This window comes from Bos javanicus, chromosome 8 (genome assembly GCF_032452875.1).
Source record: "Bos javanicus breed banteng chromosome 8, ARS-OSU_banteng_1.0, whole genome shotgun sequence".
Classification (NCBI taxonomy): domain Eukaryota; kingdom Metazoa; phylum Chordata; class Mammalia; order Artiodactyla; family Bovidae; genus Bos; species Bos javanicus.
In genome coordinates, this window is record NC_083875.1 from 6483745 (window position 1) to 6500548 (window position 16804).

A 16804-nucleotide genomic window follows, 5' to 3' on the forward strand; every position below is an offset into this window, starting at 1 on the left:
GGGAGTCGGACACGACTGAGCGACTTCACTTTCACTTTTCACTTTCATGCATTGGAGAAGGAAATGGCAACCCACTCTGGTGTTCTTGCCTGGAGAATCCCAGGGACAGGGGAACCTGTTGGGCTGCCGTCTATGGGGTCGCACAGAGTCGGACACGACTGAAGTGACTTAGCAGCAGCAGCAGCACTTTGAATTATCTTCAATCAAAGATTCCTTGTAGGAATCTTTTAAAGCCCTTTGTTGAAGTTTAGTTTAGTTAAAACTGGATTATATAATCTGCTTCTACCCAGCTGAGCCAGATAAACCATAACCTATCTCAGTCCATGTGAGCTTGTGGTGGTGTTACTGAGTCCAAGCTCATATTGCTCACCACGGGACAGAAAAATAAATTGAGAGATCAGTTATTGGGGCAAAGAATAATGACTTTATTTGGCACATTAGCAGACAGAATGTTGGACTAGTGTCCCAAAGAGCCATCTTACCTGAGTTCGAATTCAGGCTTCTTTAACTAAAAGGGAAGGGGTGTTTGCCTGGCTGTTGTGAACTTCTTGCTGCTGAAATCCTTTGTTCCTCAACTGTCCTCCTAGGTATGGTCACAATGTTCCTACAAACCTTCAACAAGGCAAATGTTATTCTCTGTTCTGCAACTTCTTATCTCTATATGAGGGGGAAAGTGTTATACCTTAAAAGATCGGAGCGTTGAGATGGCTATCCAGTATCTCTTGGCTATAGGCAACATTCTTTTAGTGATTAACTTGTAGGCAAAAGCAATAGGATACCAATGTTAAAGGAAAAGAAACAGATCCAATATGGAGTCAGATTTGTTCTCTATTACAGTGGGGGTACTCTTAGCCCCTTTGCCTTTGAGATCTCCCCTATCCCTGGGTGCCTCGGGCAACTGTTGATGAGAACCAAGTGAGGTTGTTGGTGAACTTATTTCTGATTGTTTATATGAAAACAAATACAAAGGGAATTTGTGTTCTGGTCCTCTTGCACCCCCTTCTCTGGGGCATCACCGTCCTAGACTCCGAAGTCATTGTGGTTCCTGCCATTTTTCTACCTTGACATCTGATGGCAGAATGAATGAGACCCTTTAGTGTCCTGGACTTTGTTTTCTATAACTTGCCTTCCTCTACTAGCCACATCAACATGTTACAAATTGCTTTTACATATTTCTTTCATTTGAACTCTCTTCCCAACCCAGGGATCGAACCCAGGTCTCCTGCATTGCAGGTGGATTCTTTACCGTCTGAGCCACCAAGGAAGCCCTTTCATTTGAACTCAGTACCTCTGGAAGGCAGGTAAAGTAGGTCTGATTCTGTTCCTCTGTTCATGGGATTCTCCAGGCAAGAGCACTGGAGTGGGTTGCCACGCCCTCCTCCAGGGTTCTTCCCCATCCAGGGATCAAACGGTATCTCCTGCATTGCAGATGAATTCTGTACCAACTGAGCCACCAGGGAAGCCCCTTTCCTGTGCTCTATATACACATTATTACTTTACTTGAAAGAGTTAGTTTTTACATATCAGGAAATTGAGGTCCAGAGATGTTAAGTAATTTGTCTAATATGCACAGTATGCCTGTATGTTTAAGTTGTAGAGTTTAAACAAAAGTAAGCTGATGTTAAAATATATGGATATATGTAACATATATATGTGTGTTGGCATATATATATGCCAAATATATATATATTTAATCCCTTGTAATGTTAAAAATAACAAAATATGTTAAATTTGGAAGACTTGCCAGCAGTTTTTGCCCTAAACTGGATCTCTGGCTTTGGCTAAAAATAAACTATGCCAATACCACATGCTAATGAAGATGCAGAGAAACTGGATCACTCTTACACTGCTTGTGGGGAGAAAAATGGGACAGCCGAAGGAAGACAGCTTGGCAGTTTCTTTTAATAAAAAGTAAACGTGCAACTACTGTATGACTCAGCAATTGCACTTTTAAGCCTGTATCCCAGCTCAGTGAAGACTTAGGTTCACATTGAAACCTGTGCAAGATTGTTTATTGCAGCTTTATTCACAGTAGCTCCAAACTGGAAACAACTCAGAGGACCTTCAAAGGACACTCAAATGGTTCACCATTTTGTTAGCAGTCAAGTATGTGCTGTTAATCATAGTACATCCATACCATGGAATGCATGTGTGTGTGCTAAGTTGCTTCAGTCGTGTCTGATTCCTCGTGACCGACCCTATGGACTGTAGCCTGCCAGACTCCACTGTCTGGATTTCTCCAGGCAAGAATACTGAAGCAGGTTGCCATGCCTTTCTCCAGAGGATCTTCCCGACTCAGGGTTCACACTCACATCTCTTATATCTCCTGCATTTGCAGGTGGGTTCTTTACTACTAGCACCACCTGGGAAGCATACTGTGAAATACTACTCAGCAATATAAAGGAATAAATTATTGATCACCTCAACAACTCAAATTCATCTCCTAAGAATTATGCCGGGTGGAAAAGTCACCCCCAAATTGTTACATACTGTCCGGTTCCATTTATATAACATTTGTAAGTGGCAAAATTATAGAAGTGGAGAAAAGATTTGTGGTAACTACGGGTTAAGGAGTGGCAGGAATGGAGGGAATAAAATAAAGTTAAAAAGTGGGCTGCCCGTCAGTGAATTCAATCCCATGCCTTCTGGATCACCTGCAAACTGAGGAAGATTGAGCTGTGAGGTATGAACTTGAAGGATGACAATGTGACACCACGAAAACTCTTCCAAACCCATTCCCTTTGATTTTTATTACTGACTGTAATGAGTTCTTACTGCTGTGTTGGTGCTGCTGCTGCTAAGTCGTTTCAGTCGTGTCCGACTCTGTGCGACCCCATAGACAGCAGCCCATTAGGCTCCTCTGTCCCTGGGATTCTCCAGGCAAGAATACTGGAGTGGGTTGCCATTTCCTTCTCCAGTGCATGAAAGTAAAAAGTGAAAGTGAAGTCGCTCAGTCGTGTCCGACTCTTAGCGACCCCATGGACTGCAGCCTACCAGGCTCTTCCGTCCATGGGATCTTCCAGGCAAGAGTACTGGAGTGAGGTGCCATTGCCTTCTCCTTCTTACTGCTGTGTTAGGGGAGCAAAAGATGCCATCTTTTTTATCATAGAACTTCTGCTTTGTAAACCATGGTATATATATATTTTTTAATCTATTGGGATTTGCACGTTAGAGGATGAAACCAGACTGATTGTCTCAATCTATGTTTAAGTCAGAGAAGAGTTTTTATTACCCTGCTTTTTTCTTTTCTACTTATTTTTCTTTTTTCCTTCTTCTATTACTATTTGACCCCGTAGTTCCCCATATTGTACTATGTAATTTGGAAAACAACGTGTGCATATTATAAATGGAATTAGCAATGTCCTTTACAAAAATTTTATTAATTTTGGCTGTGCTCAGTCTTCATTGCAGCGTGCCTGCTTAGTTGTGGCAAGTGGGATCTTAGTTCTCCAGCCAGAGATGGAACCTGTGTTCCCTGCATTGGGAGTACAGAGCTCATCCACTGGACCACCAGGGAAGTCCCAGTAATATCCTTCTTAAAATGGGAAATATAGAGATAAACTGAGTCTCTGACAGTACTATATGTTTGCAGTATGCCTGTATGCTCTTTCTTTTGGAGAGGAGTAGTGAGATTGTAACTAAAACAAAAAGCCTATTGATGGTTTGTGGAGAATATAAGTAACAGCAGTATTGCAGGGGGCTGGTCTGGCTTTCCCAGGCCACCAGCGTGGTCCCAGGGCCTCTACCAACACCTGACAATGCTGGAGAGTGATTTAGTCACTGCAGAGGAGCTGCCTTCATGACAAATAGGGGTTAAATTGTGAGAATTTCAGGACACATTTTGGGGAAGGATTAAATAAATCAGGGGACTTGCTGACAGCAAATAGTATCTTTGAGTGGCTGATTTGAAACACAGAATCAGAGAATTGAGATGAATCCCAGGTGGTCGTTGGGAGCTGGAAAAAGTCCCAATAGTTGGCTGACTTGAATCTCAGCTCCATCTCAGCATCATTAAGTAGGCTTTAAGTGATCCTATAAGTTATCATCTTAAGAAAAGATTATGCAAAATACAATGGTGGGATCGAGGGAACGATATTTGGAGTTCATTTCAATGATTTCCCTGGTAGTGGTGGCAAAGGAAGAGACCTTTTGACAATCTCTCCAATTCCATGACTGTATTACTATAACACATCTTTCCTGAGGAACTTAAACATGCACTCAGTTTTTAGCTGTCAGAATGAAAATGATTTTTGAAACTTCTAACAATGCATTTATGCATTTATTCTACTACAATGATGAACAATAAACTTTATTCAAGGATGCCATCGTTGGATGTTGAAATTGAATCATTTTAACTCAACTAGTTCATCATGGAATGAGGGATGCCAAGAAAGTTGATTAGTACCACAAAGCCTGAAAAAAAAAAAGAAAAAGGACATTTCCAGCTGCTTACCAGGAGGAAGTGGCATGGGGGAGGCGGCAAGGGCTGTGTGAGACAGGTGAACACCAGGCAGGGAACAAAAGCTTCACATCTAATTCCACCTCGATTCAAGAGACTTTAGAATGTCTGGGCCACCTCACTTCATAGTTTCCCCAGATCAAATAGATAAAGGAAAAACAGAACAAAAACGGAAAACAAGCAAACTCCTGAAACCAACAGCAACACAACGAAAACTTTAATACAAGCCAAAACAAAAACTGGGCTTTTATGAGCTTGACTTGGGGTCAGGAAAAGAATGATAAACTTTGGAGAGGAAGAAAGAAATCATCAAAGCCAAGAGAAGCTCAAAGTGAAGTTTAATAGCAGCTATCGTGTTGCACCCAAGCCTGTACCACTCCTGCCACAGCTGTTTCGTTTTAAGATGCTCCAGTTCCTGATTCGCTCACACAACCCTCCACAGTGACCAAGACACACACACCCAGGCACCCGGGCCATCCAAAGTACCCGGAAGCCCCCAGAGGATGACCGTAGGGGCAGCATGTGTGGAGATGGGAAACCCAATATAGCAGTTAGCTGAATCACGTTTGGGGTCAAGCCCAATGAACAATTAGCAACATCAGGGATCTCCTTGTTCCTGTCAAAATGGCACTGATGGGATTTTGTGCAAATTATGGCAGTGTGTGGAAGTTGGGGTTTTTTTGTCTTTTAAAAAAAATTAATTTATTTTTTACTGAAGGATAATTGCTTTATAGAATTTTGCTGTTTTCTGTCAAACCGCAGCATGAATCAGCCATAGGTATACATGTATCTCCTCCCTTTTGAAACTCCCTCCCATCTCCCTCCCCATCCCACCTCTCAGTTCTAATGAGGTGGATGAACCTAGAACCTATTATACAGAGTGAAGTGAGTCAGAAAGAGAAAGACAAATATCGTATTCTAACACATGTATACAGAATCTAGAAAAATGGTACTGAAGAATTTATTTACGGGGCAACAGTGGAGAAACAGACATAGAGAATAGACTTATGGACATGGGGAGAGGGGAGGAGAGGGTGAGATGTATGGAAAGAGTAATATGCAAACTTACATTACCATATATAAAATAGATAGCCAACGGGAATTTGCTGTATGGCTTAGGAAGTTATTTTTTTGCGATGAATACCAATGGACCTTGGGTAGTAACTTGGATATAACTTTAAAAACAATACTGAAGGACAGGAGTGGTTATAAGTTTCTCACTCTGGAAGATCTTTTTAAACATTGCAAGGCATTAGGACTTTTGCAGAATTCACTTTTTTGATCTGCGAGCTTTCTCTTCCTTCTTCACAAAAGGAGGATAACTTATTGTAGGTGTGACTGTCCCCACAGGGCAGTGAGCACCACATGGAATCCTGGAAGTTGGATCCTACACCAGGAATTAGAGGTGTAATAATAATACTAATGCTGATGATATATAATAATTCTATGTGCCAGATCCTGTTTAAAGTGCATTTCCCATATTAACACATTTTTCATAGGTACCAACTAAGATATAGTTATTATCCCTATTTTATACCTGAAAAGCTGCATCTCAAAGATGTTTTGCATCACACAGCTAGTGAAGTCCATGCAGGAACGAAACCCACTCTTATCCACTGCTGTTCACTCAGGTTCTACGTATTTATTGACCATCTAATGCAGACAGGTATTGGGCTTTCTGTAGGCAAACTTCACTGTATACAGATAGATGTCTGCCTCCTTTCAGCTTCTTACCTATGGCGCATACAGGCTAATGACTCACTGTGTAAAGAACTTGGTATTATGACAAGTTATTCATCGGTGTTTGTTTGCATGGTGATTTTGATCTAAGCCCCTTGGTAAACACAGGGAGCTCACCTCCTACCCACATAGCTATGGTTGTCTTCTTCCTTCTGCTCCTCATGAGTGGTTCCTTCCACTGGGTTGTGAGGTATGTCTCAGACTAGGTGGGCAGGCATCCCACCTGGACATGACTGTATCAGCAACAGTGGCAATAGGGGTCAGAGGTGGGAGCCCGGTGATCTTTTAATGCATTGCTTTTCTTTTGGCCATACCATGCAGCTTGTTGGATCTTAGTTCCACCACCAAGGATTGAACCCCGGCTATAGCAGTGAAAGTGCAGAGTCCTAATCGCTGAACTTCCAGAGAGTTCCCGAATGCATTACTTTTAATTAAAAACTTTGTTTTGAGGTATAACCAGAGACTCTGGAAAAGTGACTCTGGGGTCACCCACTCAGGGATGGCCTCTGGAAGGGATTTAGAGAAACTCCAAGGGCTTTCTTTTAGACAAAGAAGGTCCAAGCTACTTCTTCTGGAGATCCAGTCACATCTGTTATCTTGGACCTGGGCCTAAGCAATTCTACCTTGATCTTTTGGAAATCTTAAGACAATTTTTCTGGGATTCAAACTCGTAATTAAGTGGAATCATGAAAGGAGGTATAGCTGAGCCTAGTTTGGGGGACTTTTATCTTGAATTCCATCTGGAATATTCCCTAAGGTAGAGGGGTTGGGTTCCCCAGTTTAAGCGGCTGGAATTGATTCATTCATTCTTCACTCAGTGTGCCTGCTTTCCCAGGAGGCTAAGTGGTAAAGCATCTGCTTGCCAGTGCAGGAGATATGAGTTTGATCCCTGGATCAGGAAGATTGCCTGGAGAGGGAAATGGCAACCCATTCCAGTATTCTTGTCTGGGGAATCCCATGGACAGAGGAGCCTGGTGGGCTGCAGTCCATGTGATCGAAAAAGAGTAGGACATGACTTACTGACTAAACAACAACAACAACATTGTATACAAGACCTAAAACACGTCAGACTTAAGGTCCTGGACGTTTTGGCTTTCTTAAAGATTTTAAAAACAAAATGCTAACATTAGGGGACTTCCCTGGTTGTCTAGAGGCTAAGACTCCAAGCTTCCAATTCAAAGGGCACTGGTGTGATCTCTAGTCAGGGAGCTGAAATCCCATAGGCCATTTGGCATGGCCTATATATATACACATACATGCTATGCTAAGTCGCTTCAGTTGTGTCCGACTCTGTGTGATCCCATAGACGGCAGCCCACCAGGCTCCCCTGTCCCTGAGATTCTCCAGGCGAGAACACTGGAGTGGATTGCCATTTCCTTCTCCAATGCATGAAAGTGAAAAGTGAAAGTGAAGTCGCTCAGTCATGCCCGACTCTTAGCGACCCCATGGACTGCAGCCCACCAGGCTCCTCTGTCCATGGGATTTTCCAGGCAAGTGTAATGGAGTGGGGTGCCATTGCCTTCTCCATATACACATACATACATACAAGAAAAAATGCTATCTTTAGATTTACATGAGTATTTGGGATGAAAAGGAAATAAGTCACAGATTGTTCAGAAAACAATATTTCATCTGCTGTAGAGGTGAATATTCAATGATAAAGCATACTTATACATATAAACAGGCTTCCCTGGTGGCTTGGACAGTAAAAGCATCTGCCTGCAATGCGGGAGACCTGGGTTCGATCCCTGGGTCAGGAAGAACCCCTGGAGAAGGGAATGGCAACCCACTCCAGTACTCTTGCCAGGAAAATTTCATGGATGGAGGAACCTGGTGGGCTATAGTCCATGGGGTCACAAAGAGTCGGACACGACTGAGCAACTTCACTTCATATAAACACATTTGGTAAAGTGACACAATATATTTTTTATGAGAACGTATCTAATCACTAACATGGAGACCCAGCTTCTTCTGAAAGTGTGAAATGAATTAGAGATTTATTCATACTCATGAAAATGGAAGTGGCATATGTGTGTGGAGTGAGTCTCCGGTTGAAGGTCCAGCAGATTAGGAGCTGTGTTCTGTGGTTTTGCCACTTATGTGTGATTAAACCCTACAGAATAGAATCTGTCCCTTTGCATTTGGTTTATGAAGAAAACTAGTAATGTGATATAGAATTAATGACCCAGTTTCTTTAAAGGAGAGACTGTTGGCCTAACACTTTCCTAAGTTGGAGCTGTCAACATGTTTCATTTGCTTCTAATGGGAGCGAGGCTGGAAAACGCAAAAGTTTTGTAGGAAAGGTTTTGTGATATTAACAAGAACCACATTTCTATTTGATATTCTCTCAAATTATGTGTGCTTTATCTTACTAAAAATTGAATATTCAAAACAATAAAACCTCGTTTTCTATGGCCTATGAATGATCAATTTTTTGGATGATCAAAAAATTTTGTCCCAAAGATATCCTTACTTCTCGCCCACCTTTATTTACTGGTGCTGATTTCCAGCTGAAAGCACCCCTTCATATTATTTCTAAGCATAAAAGTCATGATGTGTTTTGCAAATACTCAAAAGAGCTTAAAAATCCATGAACCTCTGTATTTCTGTTTTTTTTTTTTATACTTCTGTAAGAGTGTATTTAAATTGGTTAAACAGATGGCTTTCTGTGTTTGAAAAAAACTGCTAAAATATTCACCTTAAGATGGAGAGCTTGTAGGTTAAATTTCATTCTGGAGTGCACATTTACAACCAAGTAATTAACCTTTGAATATGAGGGTATTTGAAGGAAACAAGGAAAACCTTAACAAGAGGATCTCACTAACAGGGTATGGTAGGCATGTCAGAGATGCTGCAGAAGGTTAATAATTAAAGACTTTAAAATAGTTTATAAACATTGTTTCATTTTTCAAGTTTTCCTGTTTTCTTTCTTTATTACAATAACCTTAAGAGAGAAATACTTGGAGGAGGAAGTGGCAACCCACTACAGTATTCTTGCCTAGGAAATCCCATGGACAGAGGAACCTGGCGGGCTGGGGTCATAAAAGAGTCAGACATGACTTAGCAACTAAACAAAAACAACTTGTGTTTAAAAAAAAAAAAAAAAGATTAAAAAAAGAGAGAGAGAAACACTTCAAGGAGTGCTTTTGTGTAACAATAGGCTTCCACTGTGGCTCAGATGATAAAGAATCCGCCTGCCAATGCAGGAGACATGGGTTTGATCCCTGGGTCAGGAAGATCCCATGGAGTAGAGAGTGGATACCCACTCCAGTATTCATGCCAGGGAAATTCTATGGACAGAGAACCCAGGTGGGTTATAGTCCATGGTATCGCAAAGAACTGGACATGACTTAGAGACTAAACAACAGCAACAGGACGCACAAAATGCTTGGTGGAAGGATGTGTTTAGTCAGTTACTTTGGGTACTTATCACATATGGAGGTGTTTCCCGTGTTTGTAAAGAGATACAGTACATTATAGCATGTAGAATCTGAGCTTTGAACCAACCATTTACTGAGGCTGTGAAGAAATGGAGTAAAGAAAAGTTACAAGAAAAAGTAGACAGGAATAATAGAGGGGGTGCTGAGATAGTCCCTGATTATTGTCTGGGACATTTTGTTAATAACACTAAGTTAAAAGAATGAGAGACCTTTATGGGATGAAGTGGACAGGAAAGAGTTCTCCTTAAGCTTGCATTCAACCTTGAGAGTCAGATCAATTTTGGAAAAGCAGAATTTGGGTCTTTGGAGGGAGTAGCATACCCTTGAAGAGAGAAGAATTTCATTTTGAAACCAGAGAGGTCTGAGTTCAAATCTTGGTTCCATGGCTCTCCAGCTCTGGAATCTTGGGAAGTTACTCCACTTTTGTGGGCATCTTGTGGAAAATAGGTATAATAGTGACTGCTTAATTGCCAATATCTGCTGGATCATCGAAAAAGCATGAGAGTTCCAGAAAAACATCTATTTCTGCTTTACTGACTATGCCAAAGTCTTTGACTGTGTGGATCACAATAAACTGTGGAAAATTCTGAAAGAGATGGGAACACCAGACCACCTGACCTGCCTCTGGAGAAACCTGTATGCAGGTCAGGAAGCAACAGTTAGAACTGGACATGGAACAACAGACTGGTTCCAAATAGGAAAAGGAGTTCGTCAAGGCTGTATATTGTCACCCTGCTTATTTAACTTATATGCAGAGTACATCATGAGAAACGCTGGGCTGGAAGAAGCACAAGCTGGAATCAAGATTACCAGGAGACATATCAATAACCTCAGATATGCAGATGACACCACCCTTATGGCAGAAAGTGAAGAAGAACTAAAGAGCCTCTTGATTAAAGTGAAAGAGGAGAGTGAAAAAATTGGCTTAAAGCTCAACATTCAGAAAACTAAGATCATGGCATCTGGTCCCATCACTTCATGGCAAATAGATGGGGAAACAGTGGAAACAGTGGCCGACTTTATTTTTTTATTTATGGATGTGAGAGTTGGACTATAAAGAAAGCTGAGCGCAGAAGAATTGATGTTTTTGAACTGTGTTGTTGGAGAAGACTCTTGAGAGTCCCTTGGACTGCAAGGAGATCCAACCAGTCCATCCTAAAGGAGATCAGTCCTGGGTGTTCATTGGAAGGACTGATGTTGAAACTGCAATACTTTGGCCACCTGATGCAAAGAGCTGACTCATCTGAAAGGACCCTGATGCTGGGAAGGATTGGGGGCAGGAGGAGAAGGGGATGACAGAGGATGAGATGGCTGGATGGCATCACGGACTCAATGGACATGAGTTTGGGTAAACTCCGGGAGTTGGTGATAGACAGGGAGGCCTGGTGTGCTGCAGTTCATGGGGTCGCAAAGAATCGGACATGACTGAGCAACTGAACTAAACTGAATTTTGTTTTAGAATTCATTGAGATAACATATACAAAGTGATACGTAATAAGCAGTTGTGGGTGCTGCTAAGTCACGTCTGAATCTTTGCAACCCTGTGGACTGTAGCCCAGCAGGCTTCTCTGTTCATGGGAGAGAATACTGGACTGGGTTACCATTTCCATCTCCAGGGGATTTTCCTGACCCAGGAATTGAACCCGCATCTCTTACGTCTCCTGCCTTGGCAGGCGAGTTCTTTACCACTAGTGCCACCTGGAAGCCCTAGTAAGCACTCAGTAATTGCTAATACCCTTAGTTGGAGAGAATGTTCTGAACAAGCACAGAGTGAGGAGAGTGCTGGCCATGTGCACAGGTTCATGAAAAGACTACTGAGAATCTTGGAGGGAAGGATTAAGTAAGAGCATTGAAGTGAGACAATGTGGAAAGATAAAACAGGATCAGAGTCTTCCACTCGTCTCCTCATTCAACATGGATTGAGTTCCTTTTATGTGGGAAGCCCTCCCCTAGGCATGGGATGCAAAGAAAAAAAAAAGGACTGAGCCTTGAATTTCTACTGGATCTCAACATAAGAAATTGGAACTTTATCCCACAGGGAGCTACATCTTTTGAGAGGGGAGGGGCTTAAAAGTTGTATTTTAGTGTTTTATTGGCCACGCCACACTGCATGTGGGATCTAGGTACCCTGACCAGGGATTGAACAAATGTTCCTTGCATCAGAAGCTTGGAGTCTTAACCACTAGACCACCAGGGAGTCCTGAAAGTGGTATTTTTGGATGGTTAATTGGAATATATTTCTTGAGCCCCAAGATGTAAGTTCAGTTGTTGTTTCTGGGTGGTTGGGGGTTAATGAGCCTGCCGGCTCCTTGACCAGGGTCCTGTGATGGAGTCCACTCAGATGGATGAAGAGGAAAAGCTCATGGGTGGAACTTCATATCATTCCTTGAAATAAAACCTTGCCACTGAAACTGCTCATACTGTACTTGTGAAGTTTCTCATTGAATCCGGGATTTTCCACACTCAGTGAGTATTGCACTGAACCTGTAGTTATGATGACACTTAGAGGTTGGCACCAGGGTCACTGTCTATTCAGGGTGAAGGACAACATGAGATGCAGATGTCAGGGGCTTTCTCCAAAATTCTGTCTTCCACAAGTAGAATTCCCCTCCCTATTGGTAGATCTCTGTAACCAGAGCCCCTGTGACACACAAAATACACAGATACTCAACCAAAAGTTGTAGACTGACTGAATACAGATGTTTCTTCATGACGTTTTGCAGGGATAAACAGCTTCTGTGTCTTCTACTCACAAATTATTGACTCTTGTTCTTAGCTCTGCTCCTATCAACTACTATTCTTACTCCCCTTTTTAAAGCCCAAGACTCAGCAGATCACAGATCAAATGAGCTGTGGAATCTATTCCTATCTTGGATTTCCTACCAAATGGTTAACTACTATTTCAGTGGCCATTTTCTTTATTTCAGGATTCATACCATATTGAATTATGGTATAGAACTGAAAAGTGAAAGTGAAAATGAAGTTGCTCAGTCGTGTCCGACTCTTTGTGACCCCATGGACTGTAGCCTACCAGGTTCCTCCGTCCATGGGATTTTCCAGGCAAGAATACTGGAGTGGGTTGCCATTTCCTTCTCCAGATCTTCCCGACCCAGGGATTGAACCCTGGTCTCCCTGTGTTGTAGGCAGATGCTTTACTGTCTGAGCCACCAGGAAAGTTCACACAGTTCTTTTATAAGATGATCATGTTTTGGTTCTCATCTTGGAAAATGGTGTGGATTACAAGATATATAATTTACAGGGGGACAAAACACCTCCTTTAGTACCTAAACACCAGTATTATGTCCAGTATTGTAGGTTATTATGTACCCGGTTTTGACACCCCTCCACAGAGACATCTATTGACTTAGTGTTCAGTCTACTTTTTTTTTGGTGGCTGTTTGACTCAGGTGGTTAGGACATTGAGCTAATGAGAACAAGGTCACAGGTTCAACCCTTTGTGGGTCAGCAAGGTTTGCTTTGTTCAGTGGCCACAGACCTGGCTGAGCCAGCTGTCTAGCATATGTCTTCCCCGGGTCATAAGAGGACACGGCAGGAGTGTGCAGATGGACAAGAGCAAATCCATCACCACTGTTACAGAAAACCACCCAGGGGGCCAAACATCTACTAATGGGGGTCAAAAATGTCTCATTCTCAGGAGGCTGACATTTTAATACCTCTTGCTGAGAGGGTCTTTTGAACATCCCATTTAAACACTGTTGCTTTTTTGGTGTCGATTCATCTCTCTAATAAATGGAAGGCTGTATAAGACCTCAGATAATTAGAGATTTCCAAACACAGATTGAATATTTGAAAAGTTGGTTTAGCATGAAAAAAGAAATTTCAGAATGGCTATTCAGTTGTCTCCCCTGATTTTTAAAATCTATTTAAGCTGGTGAAATAAAAAAATTAATTAGTTCTTTCAGAGAGTGGTTGCTAATCATCTTTTTCATTTAAGAATGAAAGCATTTTAGTTAAACATTCTTGTAATTAGATCACTAAAATGTTAGCAAGAGGGAGGCACAGTTCACTCTGTATTATTTGACTCTTTGGCCATCACCCAGCCCACACAGCCCATCTTTCATTTCTATGCAAATATGTTCCCCAACTTACTTCATTATTTAGCATCATGTCTTGTTAGATTTCAAACTGCATCAAGGTCAGCTCCATTCCAAAGTACTCTGCCTTAGCTGCTTCCCTCGGTTCGATCTTTGTGAGCACTGAAAATGCATTTGATGCACAAAAGAGGAGAGCACAGGATAAAAAGGAAACTTGGCAAGAGGAGGAGGGAGAGTAACATATTGGTAATTCTTTTAAAATCCACTTATTAAACAAACATTAGGCCAGTGATAATGGAGACATATATTACATTTTTGTGTAGATTATACATTCACAAGATTAAGAATGAAAAATATAAAATGAGACATTGTGAAGAAATTGGTTCCTTTCCCCATCTTGCATGTAGAACCATTTTTATTAGTTTCTCATGTCTTGTCTGTAATTTCTTTACGCAAATATATCTGAAAACCTCCCCTCCTTTAATGCAAAAGGAAGCATGCTATAAACTGGTTCTTAATCTTGCTTTTGTCACTTAACAGTGTATTTCAGATATCTTCCCCTATGGGCACGGTAGCCTTGGTTTTCACAGGCCATATACTACAGTATGTATTACTATATACTATTCCATTGAAAGGATGTTTTCAGTACTATAATTACTTATTGATGGACCTTGATAGGATTTCTTATGTTTTTTACTACAAAAAAACAAAGTAATAAATTACTTGAGAATGCATTACCAGTCTTTCTTAAACACTGGCCTATCACTCCATTGAAAGGCTGTATCATGATTTATTTATCCAGTCCCTTTTTGGTGGACATCGAGTTTCCAATATCTTATTTTTGCAGACAGTAAAATAACCTAATACTTAAGTATTTTCATTTATTATCCTTTTAGGCAGTGTTAGAGCCATACAAGTCTGAAATTAGAAAAGTCTAGGTAGCCTACTAAAGATTATAGAAAATGCCTTACATGAGAAGTGCAAGCCCATGCTAACTGCATGAATAAAATGTTTGGCTGTGAATAATATTTTTCTGTTATGGATAATTTTTAGATACTATTAGCTGAGGAAAGTGGAGAAAAATCCTTCTGTCACTGAGTCAGGAATTTTATGAGATAAAAGTTAGTGCTAGTAATGATTAATATTAGTATGTACCATTTTAAAAATGTAATATATCCAGGTAATTTTTTTATACCCATTTAAGTATGATATTGGAGAAGGCAATGGCACCCCACTCCAGTACTCTTGCCTGGAAAATCCCATGGATGGAGGAGCCTGGTAGGCTGTAGTCCATGGGGTCGCTAAGAGTTGGACACAACTGAGCGACTTCCCTTTCACTTTTCACTTTCATGCATTGGAGAAGGAAATGGCAACCCACTCCAGTGTTCTTGCCTGGAGAATCCCAGGGACGGGGGAACCTGTTGGGCTGCCATCTATGGGGTTGCACAGAGTCGGACACGACTGAAGCGACTTAGCAGCATCAGCAGCAGCAAGTATGATATGATTGAGTCTAAGAATTATTTTAAATTAAGAAATAAAAAGTAGAAAAAAGGTAGAATTTAGGAAATATGGCCCAAAAATGCCTTCCTCAAAAATTGTCAACCTTACATATACTTGTAGTTAATGCTGTTTTGGGACATTTCTTTCTATGTGTCATCAATGTGACTCTTCCCTTTAAAGACAGGGAATTTAAGGAAGTCATGGATGGAAGACTGGTTTAAGGTGGGACACATTAACACCTGGGTTATTTTGGGTCCATAGTAATGGGATGTGTTGTAGAGTATTCATTCATTCATAAATCCATTCAATTCATTTATTCATTCATTCCCTGTCAGATTCCATATTTACTTGGCTTTGGATGTGCAAATCATGCTAAAACTCTGGAAAATATAAAAAGTACAAACTACAGATCATACCTTACAGTCTTGTAAGGAAATTAAGAAATACACAGGATACAATGAAAGGGTCCGTGGTAAATACCGCAAGAATGACATAAACCGATATAAAGGCAGTTCCAGAGAGGAAGACATTACTTTCAGTGGGCAAGAGATGGTGGCATTTGGCCTGGAGTACAGGATAATAGGAATAGCAAAATCTGAACATAGTAGATTTTACTGACAATGCAGTGACTTACTCAAAGTCTGCATTGATTGGATAAATTCTCAGAAACTGATGAACAGATGGCTTCCTAGCTGCCCACCTTCCCTGGTATTCCAGACACTTGCATAACCTGGTTTCATGTTGCCCACTGGGTCTGGGTGGGCTGTTGGACAGAGGATCTTGGCATTTCTCCAGATGTACACGAGGGGCAGACTACATCATTTGTTGCTCAAAGACCCAAAAGTTCTTTCTTTTATGGTTGATTGTATCCTGCTATTTTTAGAGTGTATTTTGGTGTGATCTTAGCTACCATCTTTTCTGGAAATCCCATATTAGGTAGAAACAAGTTGAGGTGAGCAGTGTGGTACTGGGCTTTTTCCAGGCTTTACCCTTATGTATCCTCTTTATCCATCCTGACTCCTATTGCTAAGCCATAGTGGCTATATCTGGAACAGTTCTTCCCAGTTTTGCCACAGAATAACTATGGAAAGGATCTTGACGAATTTGGACTTAGGATGGGATATAGGAGGAAAGAGAAATAATTCTAAGTGGAAGAAACAGGACAAATGGTGTCAATAAAATGTTCCATGTTTGTGCTAATGCAGTAGCCACTCGTCACATGTATTGGGTTTGCCAGAAAGTTCTTCGATTTTTCTATACGATCTTATGGGTTTCCCTAGTGGCTCAAATGGTAAAGAATCTGCCTGCAGTTCGAGAGACCTGGGTTCAATCCCTGGGTTGGGAAGGTCCCCTGGAGAAGGGGACTACTCACTCCAATATTCTTGCCTGGAGAATCCCATGGACAGAGGAGCCTGGTGGGCTACAGTCCATGGGGTAACAGAGAGTCGGACACAAATGAGTTACTAACACTTTCACACAATTCACATACAATCTTATGGAAAAATCCAAAGGAACTTTTTGGCCAACCCAATAGCTATTGAGCAGTTGAATGGGGCTCCAGCAAGTGCGGAACTGAATTTTTTTATTTGTTTGATTTTAGTTCATTTAAA

At 41.3% G+C, this 16804-nt stretch overlaps 1 long non-coding RNA gene across 1 annotated transcript in view; it reads left to right on the forward strand.

Moving 5' to 3' along the window:
- Positions 1 to 1144: 1144 nt before the first annotated feature.
- LOC133252400 (uncharacterized) overlaps positions 1145 to 16804 on the forward strand; it is a 108372-nt gene continuing 92712 nt past the window's right edge. The window contains exon 1 of the long non-coding RNA XR_009737913.1: positions 1145 to 1301. This is a non-coding gene — a long non-coding RNA (uncharacterized LOC133252400). The remainder of the gene's footprint in view (positions 1302 to 16804) is intronic.